Source organism: Haemaphysalis longicornis, unplaced genomic scaffold (assembly GCF_048455015.1).
Source record: "Haemaphysalis longicornis isolate Haplotype H1 unplaced genomic scaffold, Haemaphysalis longicornis Haplotype H1 scaffold_11, whole genome shotgun sequence".
Classification (NCBI taxonomy): Eukaryota; Metazoa; Arthropoda; class Arachnida; order Ixodida; family Ixodidae; genus Haemaphysalis; species Haemaphysalis longicornis.
The window spans coordinates 85,020,395-85,039,279 of record NW_027526214.1 but is presented as its reverse complement, the minus strand read 5'-3'; the positions used below and the strand labels follow the sequence as shown (position 1 = coordinate 85,039,279).

Sequence of the window (18,885 nt, the reverse complement as noted above, 5' to 3'; positions counted from 1 at the left end):
GTGCGTATTCCTGCAGCAACTAAGGACTCCACTTCACGACTATATATATATATATATATATATATATATATATATATACATACATATAAATTGTACTGGAAATTGTAGTTTCCGACACGACGACATTCCGTGCGGTTACTGTGCGCCAATCTCCCTGAACCCTAATGGGTATGTGCCGCAGGAAAAACTACTATGGGCCGCATGATGATGGCAGGCGCAAGGTGCTTTTCGAGAGCACAAGAGGCACGGTCAGCATGGTGTGCGTGGCTCTGAGAGTGCACCGAGACATCGGTCTGCACTGCCTTGCCCGTCTCTGATCTCTGCCTCCTTCCAAGCGTGTTGCCGATCCCCCACTATAATCCCCTTATTGTGTGGGAAAAATGCTGTGCCCCTTTGCCTTTCAAGCCTGGAACTAAGGAGCAAGCGCATAATTCTACCAGTATACCAAGAAAGCAATCGTGAAATGGCCCCTCCGCGGCATGAACCCATCATGTCCTCAAGATCTCTTCATCAACGCGACCCTGCCAAGTTTTCCGGCACTGACGATCATGACGCAGAAGACTGGCTGTCATCCTTCGAAAGAGTGAGTGCCCACAACCGCTGGGATGACCCGACGAAGTGTGCTAACGATGGCTTTAGCCTTACTTAAATACCCGAGTGGTGGTCCCTCCACCACGATGCCGACATGACAACTTGGTCTGCCTTTAAAACGAGATTCTTAGAAGTGTTCGGTCGCCCCGCCGTCCGCAATCTTAAGGCTGTACAGAGCTTACGTGGGCGCGCGCAGCTTGCCGACTAAGCGTACACGAGCTATATTGAGGACGTTGTCAACCTCTGTAGGATCGTAAATCCTGATATGCTCGAGTCCGAGAAGATCATGCACGTCTTGAAAGGCATCGAGGACGGCGCATTCCAGTTGTTGCTCAGCAAGGACCTGCAGTCGGTTGGAGACGTCATCAAATGGTGTCTTAGCCACGACGATTTCAGGAAGCAGCGCATTTCTACCCGCCAGTGCTTCCCGAATGAAGAACCGCATCGGGCCTCACTTTCAGCGCTTGCAATCTCATCTGATATTGCGCCTCTTCTTCCACACATTGAAGAAATCGTTCGCGAGGAGGTTGCGCGTCAACTTAACCTTCAGCCATTGGCATCCATCCACGCCTTCATGCCCCTAACCTACGATTGTGCGAAGCGTAATTCAAGAGCGAGTCGGCGAAGCGCTGCGGTCAGACCGCCAGCCTACATCCTCGAGTGCACACCTGGTCCCGGCTGTTATTGCTCACCTCGACTCGTCCATGGCCACGCCCGCCGCTGCACCTGTGGCGGCGCCTCTCTTTTCGCCTATGGCAGCACCTATTCCTTCCTCCTTGGCGGCACCCCTCGCTTCACCTGTGGCAGGGCCTTACATGCATGCTGCGATTTGTGCGCAGCCACCACCAGCAACATTTCAGCCGCTGCAGTACGCCACAAGGCAGCGGGTGCTCCCATATCCTCGTGCGGCAGCAGCTCAAGCCCCCAACCGACGGCGCACGCCCAATGATACTCCATATGTTTTGTGTGTAACGTTCCCGGACATGTCGCACGTTTCTGCCGACGCCGACTGCGTCCAGCGAGTGACGTTCCTCGAGAACCCGCCTTTGACTCCCAACCCCACTCAGCGTCTGTTCCTTCTGGCTCAACGCCTGCTTCGTATTCACCCGACGGGTTTGCCTTCTCTGGACGCCATTCTCCTTCCCCACGCCACGGTTCCATTTCCCCGATGCGCCCCCGTGTGAACCTAGGAAAACTAGCCTAGGGAAACTAGCACCCGCACTTCCTGAGGCACGAGCTGCGCATCCGTCGAACGTCCTAAGTCCTCATATTTAGCCTTGTAATGTGGTTGATGTGATTGTATATGGTACCCCTGCACTCGCGCTTATTGACAATGGAGGAGCCGTATCTCTGATTCATGAGGTTTTTTTGCCGCGAAATTTCTAAAGTGATGACGCCGCTGTCAGGATTTACTCTTCGCACTGCCAACGCATAACCCGTTCAACCGCGCTGTCATGGATTGCTTCCGTGCAGAAGTTTACCTCTTTTAACCTAATGATGGTGCGGTGAAGACTAGAAGCGTGAAATGGGTTGCTGCCGAACGTGCTTCCATTGCCCCATTCTCTTCCATTCTTGCCCCTGCATCGTCACCTTATGTTCAGGACGCTACCGTTCTCTTCACGCCATCCAGTCTGTTTTCGTCGCGCACAAACCTACTCTTGCCGTTCACTGTCCTATACATGAGATGCGGTTCGAGCATGAAGTCAATTTCTATCCCGTCTCCTGGTCCGTCTCGAGTGCTTCACGGCGAATGTCTTGGGTGCGCCGAAGGTGTGCCACACCTCGTTGTCGACAACCTGAACAAGTCAGCCTCACGCCATCCGACGGGCTAAGCACCGACACCACTTTCGATTCGGCAGTTTTTCTGCCTTCCATAGACACTGGCCTCTCCGCGGAGCCAACATACGAACTCCTGGTTCTTCTTCAACGATTGCGCACATCCTTCGACTCCCACCAAACATTGCTAGGGCGCACGTCAACGGCATGTCTTCAGGTTTGAAGTTTGCTGTTTGAAGTTTAATGAATTCAATTCAATTTTTTTAAAAAACAACAACAGTGAAGCACAATGCAGTGGCCCGTGGGCGAAAGGCGATACATCACAACGTCACACAGCTGCAGCAGCTGTGTGACAGCGTGATCGCCTGACTGGGCCCGTAGGGCAGCTGCACACGACACGCAGCAACATCATTGCCGTTGAAATTATACAATATATTAAAAGTGAAAACAGCTCAGATACTAAAAATAAAGGGTTTGTTATCTGATACAAAGAAGGAGGATCATGGTAGCAAACAACAACTCAAAAAGGCCTAGTAACAACAACCTATACAGCAGAAATAAAGGTTTCATATACTCTACATACCTAACTTGTGAAAAAACATGATATACAGGGATAGAGTTGATAACGTAACGGGGACGCGTCATATATACTGCAGAAACATAAGATTTAATTGTTTTCTAAGTACACGCATGGATGGCGATTTATCTATAACGTCGATTACATTCGAGGGCTGGTTGAGAAGATTCGGAATCTACCCAGATAAAATTTGTTGCTATTTTCAGTTCTCGTTCGCGGTGTTTTAAAACTATTATGCCCTAAATTAGAGCGACATTCAGCACCGACATACATTGAGAAGAATAAATCACGGTCACGTTTTATTTCAGAGAACACAATTTCTGAGAGTCGTAATTTTTACAGGTAGTGAATTGAAAGGATCCGAAGCTGCCTGAAATAAGGAGACGTATGTTCATACCTAGCCAGGTTTGAGATGAATCGGATTCCTTTTTTCTGCATGATGTGAAGACTGCCAATGTTGTTTTTCGATGAGTTGCCCCATACTAATAGACTGTAGTCTGTGCGCGATTGAATTGTATTGAAGTAAAGTTGGCGTAAAGTTGGTAGCAGTAAAGTTGGTAGCAGTGAACGAAGCTTGTTCAATAAACCTATCGAATATGCGATCTTATGCCGTACATTATTTACATGGGATGTAAATTGCACACCGAGGAATTTATGTTCAGGAAGGCGTTCGACTACCTGCGTTCGAAAGGTCACATTGTCGTTAATGTAAACTGGTTTGTTAATAGAGGAAAGCAGAATATATTTTGTTTTATTGGTATTCAGTTTAAGCTGGTTCGCATAGAGCCAGTTTGACAAGTTTTGAAGCCACAGGTTAGCTGTACTAATTAGAGACGGTATATCATCCGGTGAAAAAAAAAACCGTTGTATCATGGGCATGCAGAACAATGTCTTGGGTACCAACAATAGGTGTTATATCACTCAGTGGCTGAGGCGTTGAGCTGCTGAGCTGGAGCCCGCGGGTTCGATTCCCGGCTGCGGCGGCCGCTTTTCTGATGGAGGCGAAAAGCAAAAACGCCCGTGTGTATGAGATTTCGGCGCACGTTAAAGATCCCCAGGTGGTCAAAATTATTCCGGAGCCCTCCACTACGGCGCGCCTTATCGCCTGCGTTGCGTCGGCACGTTAAACCCTACAATCAATCAAGCTGTTATATCATTAACATAGAGTACAAATAAAACTGGACGTAAAATAGGTCCTTGTGGTAAACCGAATAAAATTTTATTTGGGTCAGATTTTTCGTTGTTAATAAAAACATATTGAGAACGGCCTGTTAAGAAGTTTTGTGTCAGATCAAGAGAGATGCCTCGTATGCCATAGTGAGGATTTTTGCGAAAAGTATATCGTGCTTAAGGGAATCAAATGCTTTGCTAAAATTTAAGAAGATACCCAGAGTGTAAAGACGGTTTTATAGGTTTGTTGCTATTTTATCTTTAACATTAGTAATGCACTTTCTGTGGATTTGCGTTTTTGAAATCCATATTGATGTGTAGATATCAATGCATGTTTGTTTAAATGATTTGCTAATCGCACATTAATTACTTTTTCCACTATTTTTGAGAATAGTGGGATAATAGATACGGGCCGGTAATTGCTGAAGCAGTCAACGCTGCCTCCTTTATACAAAACACACACTTTTGCAATCTTCATTTTATCAAAAAAAATACCAGTGGAAAGAACTAAATTGGTTATATAACACAGTACGCCAGCAAGGAGGTTAGACACAGCTTTAATTGGCTTAGCGATAATGTCGTCAAAAACACACGAATTTGTTTTAATATTCCTAATTAACGTAACTATTTCTTCGGGAAAAGCAGTATAAAGAAACAGCGAATTAGAAAGGTTGCAAGAAACATAATCTTGAAAACCTCTAGTGCTCTGTATTGGTGGTGCTCCGGAAAGCAGAAACCCAGTCGAAAATGACAACAGAAAAATTTCTGTAGTATGTTGTTTGTCGTATGTTTGCGTGTCGTGCAGTCGTACCGTCGTAGTCTTGTCGTACAGTCGTCGTGTTGTGTCGTCATTCCGACATTTGTCGTGTGTAGTATTCCTGTAGCAATTTTGTTGTTTTATGGTGTGTTGTAGTCCTGTTGTGATCCTGTAGTATGTCATAGTCCTGTAGTAAACCTGTAGTGATCCTGTAGTATGTCGTAGCCCTGTAGTAATCCTGTAGTATGTCGTAGTCCTGTAGTAATCCTGTAGTATGTCACAGTTCTGATGCTCTGCTGCGAGAATCATGCCTGTCTTGTCGAAGTCCTGACCTGTCGCACAATGCATTCATAACAATTCTGTTGCAGCAAATTTCAGTATTTTTGAATCCAGCCATGCACTGTATTTGGGCTGTCCACTGTTAGTAAACAGTTAAGACAGCCCAAATATACCACGAGCCCATGCACAGGCAAACTGAAGAGAATACAAAAATTTTATTTTAGTTTCCTTCATGCACACACAGCTCCAGGCTCGAAAAAACAAGTACAAGTACCACTAGAATTGGCTTGCCGAAGGCCGAAAGTGCACCGTCCCTAACTACAAGCATTATGGATGACCGCGCCATTCTAACGCTGAAAAGTTGTCTGAAGCTGCAAAAACCTTATAGTATACACACTACATTCCCAGGGAAAAGCCACCAATAGCTACAGGCTGCCACTAATGATTTGTACAGCTGCAGAAAGCCACAGAAAGACACAAAAAAACTATCAATGCACACCTCATGAAGCACAAAAACGACATTGCAACTTACATCCACCATTAAAAATGCCGCCATTTCTCACAATGACAGTTTAGTATTAAAACGGTAGACACACTGGCTCTGGCGTTCACACCAGCCAAATTGGCAAACAAGCCCATGTGCCTCCTATCGGCGCAGATCAGCGAAATTCTGCGCGAGATATCTAGCCAGAAGCTTGTGGCGCTTGTGCATTTCAGCTTGCTCGCAGACCTTCACTTGGAGGTAATGCCAGAAGGAACCTGCATCGATAGAAAAAAAAAACGAACATTGATGCAAGACAATGACAGGCAGCACAAAAAGACTGAAAATTATACTGCTAATACTGTGTCCTTAAACTGCGCCATTTTATAAAAGCTAAACACGCTTCTGCATGCTGAGCAATAAGAAGTGCTCTCTATTGCTGATAAAGTGCTTTTCACATTACTGTGCCTATTCAAAAACATTCAATTTAAACGATACCTTGCAAGCCCCTTTCCACAGCGTTCCTGGCAATTCTGGAACAAGTCAAGCCATTAGGACTTAGCTCAGGAAATGTCCTTTCAAAATCAGTTTTGTTTTCATTTTTCAACAAAAACGTAAGTTTTGACATGCATTTGCGTCACATGGGTGCAGAAAGGGGAGTAGTCTTTGCGCGTCACTGCTACTAAAGAACAATACATGCCAACCGTAGGTACTCTGCATCAGCGTTTGGTTTTTTATTATCAGGGCATGAAGGGTGAATCAGATGATAATTTTTAAACGTCAGGTTTGCAGTCACACAGTAATAACCCTGAAATCGGCTGAAAATATCAAGCAGTGCCCGTTTGCAAAGTTACATCACGATTTTAGGCCGTCTTATTGCCTTTGCGCACATTGTTCTCAGTTGTGTTGTAGTTCTACTTACCACAGGACCATTCAAACAGTTAACAACAGTAGTTTCGGTTTTGTTTCTGCTTCGCAAAATTCATATTTAGTGTTACTCTGCAGTTACTCAACTTCAAGCCTACCTGCCATGGTGCCTTGAGCATCCGCTAAACATCCTAACAAAAAAGAAAGCATGCCACTCCTGATCCCCCCCCCACCCTAAAACGTTTTCTGCAATAAGAACTTCCGATGCAAGTCAAAAGATAACACCCAGTCACCAGATATCAGTTCCGACGAAAAGAGCACTTCAAACCGGCTTTACACACCCCCAGCTGTCCGCCTGCCAGTTTCGTTTCCATACAAGGGTATCTCCAGAGGTCTAGTGCTGCTCCTTAATTGAAATGTCTATTCGGATGGAGTCTCCAATACCTTTTGTACTGTTTCATTTCAAAAATGTTAGGTGCGCTGCAATGCATGAGGCTCATAGTGCTGATCTTTATTATCGCACAACAGCTACTTGGGCAAAGTTTGCGGGGCACGATTTTAGCGAATTGCACCGCATTTCTGTAAGCAAGGCTACAATAGCGAGTCAGAAGGTGATGATAAACCGCAAGTTTATGTTTTTAGCGATAACTGACAGTGAACGTCAACAAGCATCAACCACGGAGTTTCGTTTTCAACTCCATGCATGTTTTTCCGCATCGCGTGCTTGTCCCGAATACTGTGCTGGCTGTAAATGCAAAGTCAGTCACTGACAAAATGTTTTTACGTCCCACGGGGACACACTGGTGCCTCTGATAATGTCAAATCGCCAGATTTCTTCCAGGGAACCACCCAAAATTGCCCATGTTGAAACACAGGTTGGACTTCACCGCATGGCACGGCCACCACGCGTGGTAATTTTTTTATCTTAATTAGTTCTTACCAATGATTTTGCAGAAAAAAATTTTTTCTTGGACCCCTAGGCGCGGCCCCCTCACCCTTGAAGTGAACTCAGCGGCCCGTTTCGCCTTCTATGCTGATGATATAGTTGTGTGGACCGAGGCTGCTGATTATGACTCAAAAGAATCTATGCAGGCCGAACTCCAGGCTGCTGTTTTTAGCTTGGAGCGCACCCTCTCCCGATTCTAGCTGCAATTATCCCCCAACAAGACCGAAATTCTCAGCGTCGACGGCAAGCGATCGACCAACCCTGACCAAGTTCTACACCTCAATATCGCCAATTCGATTCTTGAATCAAGAAATGGTACCATCAAATTACTTGGCCTCCAGATTAGCAGCTGCAATAGCCCCACTACATGGATCCGTCATCTTCGGACAACATGGCGCTCCACCTTGCACCTCATTACCCGTCTATCAAATAAATACGGCGGCTCACACCAAGACGCCTGTCTCAAGCTTGCGCGCGCCTTTGCGCACGGCCAGCTGTCTTACGGATTTCCCGTATATGAATTCCGTCCCCGGCATCTCAGGGAACTAACCATATTAAACAGACACCTGATTCGTACCATAACAGGCCTACCACGCCACACTAGGACGGACGTGCTGGAACAAGCAGTGCCACTTCCTCCGATCACCAATCTAGTCGAAGAAGTCAAGCTGCGATTCCAGAAGCACCTCGAATGCATGCCACAGGGACAAGCCATTCTTAAATGGGACACCTTGAACAGCAACTTCGACCCTGAAATCTTTCCTAAATCCATCCCACCTTGGGAGAGACCTGCAATCGGCCCTATCCGACGACGACCCATTCCACGACGTCAACGAGCAGCTAGGGAACAGTACGTCCGCACTATGGTCAATGACAAAGCCCACGATGAAGTGGATGTATTCACCGATGCCGCTATCCAAGACATAACAGCCGCTGTTGCTTGGACGTGCCCCGAGGTTCCACAACTAGGTGGCTCTCGCAATATTACGAACACCTACAGCCTCTCGGATGAAGTGGAACTCATTGGAATTCTGGGAGCAGTTCAAAGCATCCAGACCCATTGTTCAACCATCCACACAAAGAAGTTCCGCATCATCACTGACGCGCACGTTGCCCTCCGGGAACTGAATAGGACCTTCACGCCTAACTCTACGTCCACGAACATCCTCTACTTAGTACGGGACCTGTCTCATGAAGGAATCACGCTACGCATTGTCTGGACACCTGCCCACACGTCTGGAGCGGACGGCAACCGAAGGGCGCACAACGCTGCCCGGGAGTGTCTACTAAATCCTCCCACGGTTCTCGACACCACTCCAGCACGATCTGACCCACCGAGCACATCTCAACAACACTGGCAACAAAAACTTCGTCAAGCTATAGCCCTCAGCCGGCACCGGCTAGCCGAGGCCTCACCCCCTGGTTTCCTCGCACCACTAAAGACCCTTCCAAGAACAGGAGAGGTCTTCGCGAACAAAGTTTATGCCAACTCGGCCTACACCCCTGATGTGATATCCAAGTGGACGAACCCAAGGCGTCCATCCTTACCAAGGTGCCCCCACTGTGGCAGCAACGAGAAACCCAACCTTTTCCACCTTATTTGTTCATGTGCAGCCTTCTCAGACGGCCGTACGCAGTTGCTAGCAAGCGCCATGGTTCCGACGTCGGCGTTAGAGCATGTCGAGTATGTTAGGGTCAACCCAGATATGTTAGAAAAAATCACAGACTTTGCCCTAAAAAATGGTCTCTATAAGATGGTTTAATAGCTGACCGACTACCTGTTCAATTTCACCAGTGACAAATGAACACTGGTGCGCATCCGTCTTGCCCCACCAACCGTAATGTGCCATCAAGAACTATGCCGGACACCCCCTCCCCTCAGGGGAAGGCCAGTGCGTGTGTGTTGCTCCAACGGAACCTCGAGAGACAGCTACAGTGACCGCTACAGTGAAGCTTGAACATTACTTAGTTGTACTACAACTACTTAGTGGCGTCTTTCCCAATCCTACTTTCCATTCCCTACCCACAGGGCTTTATAGCCTCCTCTCTTAAATAAAGTCATTCATTCATTCATTCTTGGACCCCTAAAAATCGGTCAATTTTCCAGCGCTAACGAGAGTTAAATTAGTACAGCGTGACATCATACTCATAAAACTTTCCCCAAAGAGAATAAGCCAGCTCATAAATCTAAGTTAAGTTAAGCAACGATAAAAGTTCAGCAAATTAAGCACATTAAAATGAAAAAGTGCCGATACTTGCTAATGCAATATTGCAGTCTTTTTAGTCGAGGTGCATAGTTGCCATGTCAATTTAGACAATCAAACTATCAATGCAAACAATCAAAAATGCCTCTGTTTCAGTAACTGACCATTTTGGATTAAAAGTACCCTGCAACACTCTTTAAACAGTGCCAGTAAACCTATGTTTAGATTACACAATGTTTAGATTACACTGCCAGGAATACCTGAGCCAAATATTGCCAGTCCATGTGAAGCGGTGAGCACACAAATCGTGAAAGACGGGGAAAAACTAACCGCGCACTCTTCGCTCTTGGCATGGCCTAAACGACGTCATTGCGGCCATGGCTGTTCAATTGCCTGTCGCTGGTCAACTTTGCGACTCATTTCTCACATTTCTTGTGAGGATTTGCTGTCATCGGCGCTGTGTACCAATCTCTTCTATGCCTAAACCTGCACACGCAGTTTGATATTTCTTTTGCTGAGTGCGCACGGAGTTTGAGTGAAAAACTCAATACTCCCCTTTCAACGAGACCACTAGGCAACAATTGCTTATTGCTTCAAAGACGCCCTACCAGCCTGAGCGCGCGCTTGCAAGCAGGCAACCATGCCTGCTTTTTTGTGGCACCAAACCAGAATTGACTCCCCTCCTCCCCCACGTTGCAGAGAATACTCCCCAGCCTATATGTCCAAGGACGCCGAAGAGAACGCTTCAAGCCGCCCCCCTCTCCAGGAGAGAGCACACAGCTTTCGTTGCGTTGTCCACAGTCGAGTTGAGAGAGAAGAACTATGCGCGATTTCTAATCGTGCATAGTTTCGGTGACAGTAAAGGGCTTTACATAATTCTTTGAAGGGCGATTTCTAGGACAATAGACTTTACCCCAAACTACATTCCGAGTAGTCGATGGCAAGTGCTGCAGGGTCCCTTTAAAACAGTAGAGACACTGGCCTAGGTTTCGAGCAACCAAATTAGTAAACATGTACCTTCTTATTGGTGCAGATCCACGGACCCTTGTGCTAGATATCTCGCTAGCAGCATGTGTCGCTTGCTCATGTCCCCTGGTTCGCAGCCCTTCATCTGCAGGTAGTGCCAGAAGGGATCTGCATCAATAGAACAAAACAATACATGCAATGCAAGACAATGGCAAACAACGTAAAAAGACTGCAAATTAGACTGCCAAAACTGTGTTTTTAGCCTCTGCCATTTCATAGAACTAAACACAATGGCTCCACATAGATGAGCTGAGAAGCCGGGCGCAGTCGACGAAGTGCCCGAAACAAACCACGTTTGTTCATAATTTGCAAGGCAGCATACTTACCAGACGTTTAACTGAATTAAACTTGGACAGACTCGAGCTTTATTCTAGCAAACAAACATGAGGCTGTCTGTTTCCCTTACTGTGTGCGTAGCACACAACCCAATTTGCTCGACCAGTGAAGACACCAGACAGGTCGCATTTGGCTGTTCGACGTCCATGTGTAAGACTCCACATGTAAGAGGGTGTGAAACCTATAGTTTTGCATGCACGACCTACCCTCCTTCCTCTGGTCCCCGCATGTGCATGCGTAAACCAGCAACCGCTTATATGTGTGTGCATAGCAAAAACGACAAGAGCAAGCTGCACCCAGAAAATGGCTTCACTGGAATAAAACCCGAAGGGGGGGGGGGGTTGAAACACAGACTGCTTCGCAGTAAAACGAATGCTCCCCGTGCTGAAAAAGTGGTGCTTTTCTCATTTATATTACTGCAGAGCATAACATTACACTCATAAAACTTCTCTCCAAAAGTATATGCCAGCTTGTAAAACTTTCAGCTAAAGGGACCATGCAGACACATCACAAGTTTGGTTCATTCGAAAGATTGCCACATTAAAATTATAGTGACACCACTTTTAATGTGCGCTTCACCCAAATAAGCTATATAAGTAGGGAAAAGGGAATGGCCATGCAACCCACTAGCTCGTCTCCCGCAACAGAACGTAGATATCCTATGTGCCCAGCTGTGCGATTGGCTGAGGCCGGCAAAAGCAAACACAAATTAGGTACGGCTTGCAAGCTTTCCGAATGAGCGATTTGCGCATAAATGCAATGCATATTCATTTTACAGCAGTACGAATGGTGCGAGAAACAATAAAAGTACAAAATACACAAAAGCATAGAAATATTGATGAGCACTGCTGTTGGTACTGGGCACACTATGCTGTTGTAGCTGCACAGCAGTCCGCCGCTTTGGAGTTGTCTTACGTGACCCTGTTTGTCGAGCATACCCCATGTTTTAGAAAACGATTACTTTCTACAGTAGCAAAAACTAGCCAAGTTCTGGGACTAAGAGAAAGAAAGCGTAAACACCTACTTTCTTCACAGCCAGCGCCATAGAGGGCTCGTGCTGGTAGTGCCGCCAGGCTCGTGCTGGCGCAGCTGGTGTCGGGTGCTGGTGGTTCTGCAGGGCTCATGCTGGCAGGGAGCTGCAGGCCATGTCCACTCTTTTCACTCCCTGGAGATGTGCCTGAGTCGCATGAAAAAGTGTTGCACTCTTAAAACAATACGCAGTAAAGGCAATCAGTTTTAATAAAGGCTGTGGCTAGCGTTCCGTCCAGACAGAACGATATACAAGTGCTAAAGTTCCGTCCAGACGGAACAGGGCGCTGCGGGTTATCCTTCCGTCCCGATGGAGCCGGCGTGAAATTTGTACAGTTCCGTCTGGACGAAAGCAAAACCGGCTGATTAGACGCCCTGCTCCACCTTCAGATGTGGTGTAGGGGTTGCTCCTCGGATAATGGAAGTATTGTACCAGGTTCGATTCCCACCGGACATGCTTGGTTTTTCTTGTTTTTTTTTGCGTCGTTGCGCCAGCGTTATGCAACAGCTAACTTCTTGCCCACTTTACAATTGACGCGGTGAGAGCAGTCGGTCTTGATTTCGCACTCAACCGGCTGCTCCGCTACCGCTCAATAGAGCCAAGGCCGACGTGTCCATCGCCAGAGTTCCGATCACCTCTAGTTCGTATTGGTGATTACTAATTAACGGTTCTTCTGGCTAGTCAATGAGCGGAAGCGGTTCATTCAGCTGGGTAAATACCAAGAACGACTGCCCTCGCTGCTTGTTGTGAAGCGGTTTTTTTTGACGCTCGCGTCTTCTAGCTGCCTCACTCAGAAAATAACGCGCGTCGCGCGCGGCATTGGGAGGAGCCTGCGACTTGCGCCATTGGGGAGGCACGCGCCTCATGGCGGCAGTTTCGAAGCGCTCAACTCAGCCGGCTGGCTCCACCAGCATAGACCGCCAGAGATTTTAGGCCACCACACCTCGGCAGATACTGCATGGGCACTTTCACTAGCTGTGCAGATGAAGTTTTGCAGTACCGTTTTCGCCCAAAATTATAAGCTCCTTTACCGCTCAAGCAACTTCGTGCGTGTCTTGAGCGGCATTTTGAGCGGTCGCTCGTGCTCCCGACACAATAGAGTTTCCCTACACCACTTCGCGGCCGAAGCCGCCGCCATGTTCCTGCCACTGGCCGCGCCGGTCTCAGCGTACCGGTGGTTCCGCTGCAGCGTCAGCGCACCTGTGGCGTGTGCGACGCATTTTCGCGGGCAGAAAATGCTCCGTCCGATCGCCTTTTTTGAGTTTTGCAGACTTTTACCCTACCGGTCAAACCACTTCTGCTCATTGACTAGCTAGAGTAAGCGTTACGAATGACCGAATCATCATTACGCCCTAGAGGTGATCGGAACTCTGGCGATGGACACGTCGGCCTTGGCTCTATTGAGCGGTAGCGGAGCAACCGGTTGAGTGCGAAATCAAGGCCAACTGCTCTTCCCGCCTTGTAAAGTGTAAAGTGGGCAAGAAGTTAACTGTTGCAAAACGCTGGCTCAACCACGCAAAGAAAAAAAAAACAAAAAAAAAAAACAAGCATGTCCGGGGGGAATCTAACCTGGTACAATACTGCCATTATCCGAAGCGCAACGCCTACACCAAATCTGAAGACGGAGCACGTCGTCTAATCAGCCGGTTTTCCTTTCATCTAGACGGAACTGTACAAATTTCACGCCGGCGAACGCTAAGCTCTCAGAAGTATTCCGTCTGGACGGAAGCATAACCCGCAGCGCCCCGTTCCGTCTCGACGGAACTTCAGCACTTGTATATCGTTCCGTCTGGGCGGAACGCTAGCCACAGCCTTTAATAAATTGCTCCGCTTTTAAAGGAATTTAAAGGTTCGTCAATACCATTCTCAGCACGTACAAAATCGCAAACAAGTCATTCTACATAGGTGCAGATTGCCCTTTTATGGGACTAACAAGTCACTGTTAGGGTTGGGGCTGTATGAAAAATATAGAGCAATAAGTTGTGTTGCCCACTCATAGTCACATTGTTAGAAAGTCTGCTACAAAACATAAAGCAGCATTGCCGTGTTCCTGTATTTTCACTAGAATTGCACTTTTATGATTTTTTTTTACTAGGCCTTCTCTGCCAAACAATCTCATTGTCAAAATCCTTTACAGTGAGTAATGCACTTTCAACGGGCAGTAATTTATGCAGTGCCTGCAAAAAGGCCATGACTAGCAACTAGATAAACCAATAGCTCAAAATCTTCGTATAGAAGCCACGTGACAAGGTGGTGCTGCAGGGCAGTTTTCTTTTCACCCACCCAAAGAAAGGAACCTGTTCAATCAGGCTGTAGGATCCTTAGATGGTAATGCCGCATGTTTGAGGAAGTGAAACCTTCCTGAAACAGTTGACATGACAGCCAACTAAGCATGCTAGCAACTGCAGTATCTGGTACGTTGCTTAGCTCATATTAGTGATACGAAGACATGCACACAGATGGAGCATTGTTTACGCACTGGTGAAAAGAACTTGCCTGCCACTCCATGTTGAGTGATCGCAGCCCCCGCATCTCGGCCTCCAATTGCACGACCCTCTTTCTTAAAACTGCTAAAGGGTCTTGGTCCCTTGCGGCAGCTCGAAGAATGATGTCGACCTTCGCTGATCTTTTCTCTGCCTTCGCAGTTTTTTTTGTCTGCCTGCAATAAGAGGTCAAGAGATAACATGCCGTACTTGTTCCGAGCCTCGTCCACCACAATGACACCTATTTAGAGCAACCAGCACACTTCAGTGTCATTATACACGTGTTTAATGATAGTTATGAGGTCAACTTTCATGCAAATATTGACTTCCCCTAATAAAAATAACTGAAAGCTGTGTCTATTCTAGCGCCTTGGCATTTATGTGCGCCATGTTCGATAAGAGCATTTACAAATAACATTACTGCAGTGGCTGCTGGCAAGATAACCTTCACAGAAAAACCACGATGTTGAAGCTCGTACAGTCGGCAAAAGGCTTGTCTATAACGCGCGAGCGGCGTGCTCTAGACTGCGCGCGAGACACTTAGTGAGGACGCCTGGTTTGACACCGGTAGAATGTGAGCATTCGCGACCCGCATCAGTGCGATGGTTCTTTTCCTTGTCGCTGTGCCCGTCGCCTTGAATTCCGTACCTTCTTTCGTCGTGAGAAGCGCTGCCTGCACTGCCGGGCCGGGAAACAATAACGGAAATGAGCGATTGGTAGTAGAGCGTTGGCTGCGTTTAACTACGTGCAACGCTTTTTTTGCGGCGCCCCACACAATTTCGACAGGAGTGTTTTCCTGTATGCGAGACAACGAACGACAATAGCAGAAAACGCATCGCTGCCGGTGTTTTATAGTAACTAGATATCGGGCCGTGATAGCTTGCACAGTGCATTGAGTATTGTGGCGTGAGCCCGTCAGCAGCGACATGCAAAGCCGAGCCCTGAAACCGGACAGTGGCGCTCAAGGGACTCATGCAGCTATTGGCGGAACGATAACGCAATGAACAGCTGTGCGCCAAGGCTAATGCAGACGAAGAACTGGCACAACGAGCGTTAAAGGGGCCCTGAAAGGCATTTTGAGCACACTAAATGAACTAGCGCAATCGCTAGATTGGGTCGCCAACGTCACCTGTGCCAAGTATTACTCTTTTACGCGCAGCGGAAAGCTCATACTTTTGTTGCAAAGTTTGTCGCTTTTTTCTCACCCTTTCCTTCGTGTTTTTGGACGCCGCCATCTTCACATGTCTACATCATCGATTCCCTGATGTTCGTCACGAGGTAGAAATCCTGCTATTGGGCGGCTTTTTCACGCACTTCCGGCAAAGAGATGAGTCGTCTGCTCAGCGTCGGCTCGCCGGCTGATCTGCCAGCGGAGTGCCGGAGTGCTTTGACATTTTACGACAAACGAAACAAGTGTAAACAAACGCTTAACCGTTTGTATTGAATGCAACACGGCCATAACACGACGTGGATTTTATCTTACGTGAGTACGTACCATAAAGAAAGTCCCGTGGCACTTCTTTGGTGCAATCGCAGAGAACGCCCTGAGCCGAATGCCCGGGTTTGACGCGTACATTTTATTCAACTTCAAAACAATCCAGAGATGCGTTTCGAACGAACGCAACGTCACAACATGCGTTGCAAGTCTGAACCGCGATTGACAGACGATGAGTTGCCTCCTCCTGCCCGTCGTAAATACGGCACTCACCTCACACCCGGTTTGCGGGGACGAGCAGCAAGTCACAACTCTGGCGCGCAAGCGAGAAGGCTTTTAGCCAGGCACACTGCACATACCCCATGCGAGGTTGAGTGGTACGTCGTTCGAGAAAGATAATCCAGACCATGGGAAGCACTATCCACCCGCAGAAGTACAATGTCGCATTTCATCGCGAAACGAACGCGTCCACAACACACAGGAGGCGATGCACACACACACACACAGCTTCGGTCGCTGCATTGGCTTAGCTGCAAGCTTCGTTCGGACAATCAGCGATGCTACGACGATACAGAGCTGCGTGAGGACGACGTGCTAACCACTTCACGTATTTAAAAACACAGGGGCAAAGAACTAGGTTCATCGGAAGCAAAAAATCTTTCCTCCATTATAGTGCCTGAAATATACTGGCTAGTGTGCCGAGGGCGTGGGCTCCAGGCGGGCGCCGGGAGCGATGTACGCGGCCGTCTGCCGCTTGGGGCGCTGCCGTGCGGGAGTGTGCGCGTTCATCCGGCCCGAGCAGACCGCGCGGTTACCTCCGAGCTGCGTAGCAGACGGCAGCGGCAGAACTTTCCATTCCCGCTTGCGACGAAAGCGAGCGAAAGCGACGGGAATTCTGTCGCGCAACCAAAATTTGTCCCGACCATTCGACAAAAACGATCGTCGCGCGACAAAGCGACGGAATTCCTGCCGCTCTCACTCGCTTTCGTCGCAAGTGCGAACGGGCCTTTATGCGCAATCTCCGCCCCACATAAAACAAGCTCTTGCTTGTCGCCTGAGCATACGGTTGATATCTGACTACGTTACACTGTGCTTGCCAGTGTATTTAAACGATGTCACTAGGTTTGAAACGTACGCGCTCGGCGTGCAGCTTTGTAAACGCAAGCGGTTTCACATACGCACGCTATTTTGCTGCTAATAGAGTTTTAGTACAGCGTTTGTGGCCTTTGCATACGCTAAACGCTAAATTTTTGCGTCCCGCTACGTGACACCGCGATGGGAGTTTTAGTAGAGCGTCTCATCAGTTTTGCGTAGCAACACACTAATGCATACGGCGCCATCTGTCAAATGTTTTCCGAAATGTCTCGCCGGCTGATCTGCTAGCGGAGTGCCGGAGTGTTTGGACATTTTACGACTATCCAAACAAGTGCAAACAAACGCTTTCCCGTCAGTGTTGAATGCAACACATGGGTGCAGCTTGTCAGAACACGGGTTCTCGCTGATCGAGTGCAGCGTTGGTTTGCTCTTCGCCTTCACGTTCATCGCCGCTGATAAAGCGATCCGATCCGGCGCGTTTTGTGCACGGGTTCTGTGTCGGTTGAAAATGTCTTTTTTCACATGCCGCCGGTAGTAGGAATTACAACCACCGCAAAATAACACCCGGCAGCAGCGGGGCCACATCTGAGACCGCGCTTTTTGGATAAACAGTGCGCGGTGCACCAAAGGGAACGAGCGCACGATTTACTTTGCAAAAGCCGATAAAGACTATCATCTTTTGACGACATTTGCAACGAAATCAGCAGATACGCGGCCATTTTTTTGTTCAGTCGCCGGTAGTCGACGCAGACCCTAATGCGTCCTCTTTTTCTTTACGGGCACGACTGGCGCAGCCCAGGGGATTTTCGATGGCTGTATAATGTCGCCGATGAGCATGTCATCGACTTGAGTCCGGATGGCTTCCGGCTCGTGCAAAGAGACGCGGTACGGTGACTGTCGGGCAAGTCGGGATCCATCCTAGGTTGTAATTGGCTGTTTCGCTAGGGGTGTCTGACGTAATTTTGAAATCGACGAAAAACACTCGATGTGGCGGCGCAGCAAATCAAATAATCCGTCCCGATGTTCTTGCGGCAGCGCCGAGTTCATGTCGAAAGGATGCGGCAGCTCGGAAGCATCTGCGCGTGCGCATTCGAAGTTGGCGACCATGTTTATTTGACTTGCTTCTTCTGTTTCTTTGAGAAACGCAATTGCAGCGCCCTTGTTTAAATGCGGGTACTCCTGGTGATATTGTCAACTAAGATGTTTGATTTGCATTGCCCAAGGCGCGTAATGCCTCTTGCGACGAAGGCACCGCGGTTGAGAAGCAACGTTTGGTCACTCTCTATGATAGCATTGATGTCAGGAGCAGCATCCTCACGTATAAGGCGATCATCAAGCTTGCGCGGGGTGGCAGGGTGACGTGATCGTCGGCGATCCTTACAGTGCCTGTGGCGTCGTGTAGTGATAGGAGGAAACAGTTATTCACTTGGTCTGCAGATCAATTATTCCGCCGTTGTCCGTCAAATAGTCCATTCCAAGAATTACTTCCCGGGAGCAGTTAGGCAAAATAACGAACTGAGCAGGGTACGCGGTGCCGCCTATGTTGACACGTGATGTGCGCATTTCACTTGGCGTTACTAGATGGCCTCCTGCTGTGCGTACATAGGGACCGTCCCATGATGATGATGGTTGGATGTTTATGGCGCAAGGCCAACTGGGGCAAAGAGCGCCAAAACAAGAGTCATATATGAGGGGTGAAACCTTAAACACTAAGTAAGCTCAGCAAAAACAAAAGTAAAATCACAAAACGACAACGAGCATGACTGGTGTATAGGGCCAGATTTCATGATGCGTGATAGGAAATGAGGTTTAAAAACTTGACTTCTGACAAA

The 18,885-nt window shown here is 47.9% G+C and overlaps 1 long non-coding RNA gene across 1 annotated transcript; it reads right to left on the bottom strand.

Annotated features, from left to right (window-relative positions):
* Positions 1-5,526: 5,526 nt before the first annotated feature.
* LOC144160869 (uncharacterized) lies at positions 5,527-15,265 on the bottom strand. Its single transcript, XR_013320415.1, has 5 exons — positions 15,172-15,265; positions 14,520-14,699; positions 12,035-12,187; positions 10,666-10,782; positions 5,527-5,909 (listed from the first exon to the last, which is right to left on the bottom strand). It is a non-coding gene; the product is annotated as an uncharacterized LOC144160869 (long non-coding RNA).
* Positions 15,266-18,885: the final 3,620 nt, after the last annotated feature.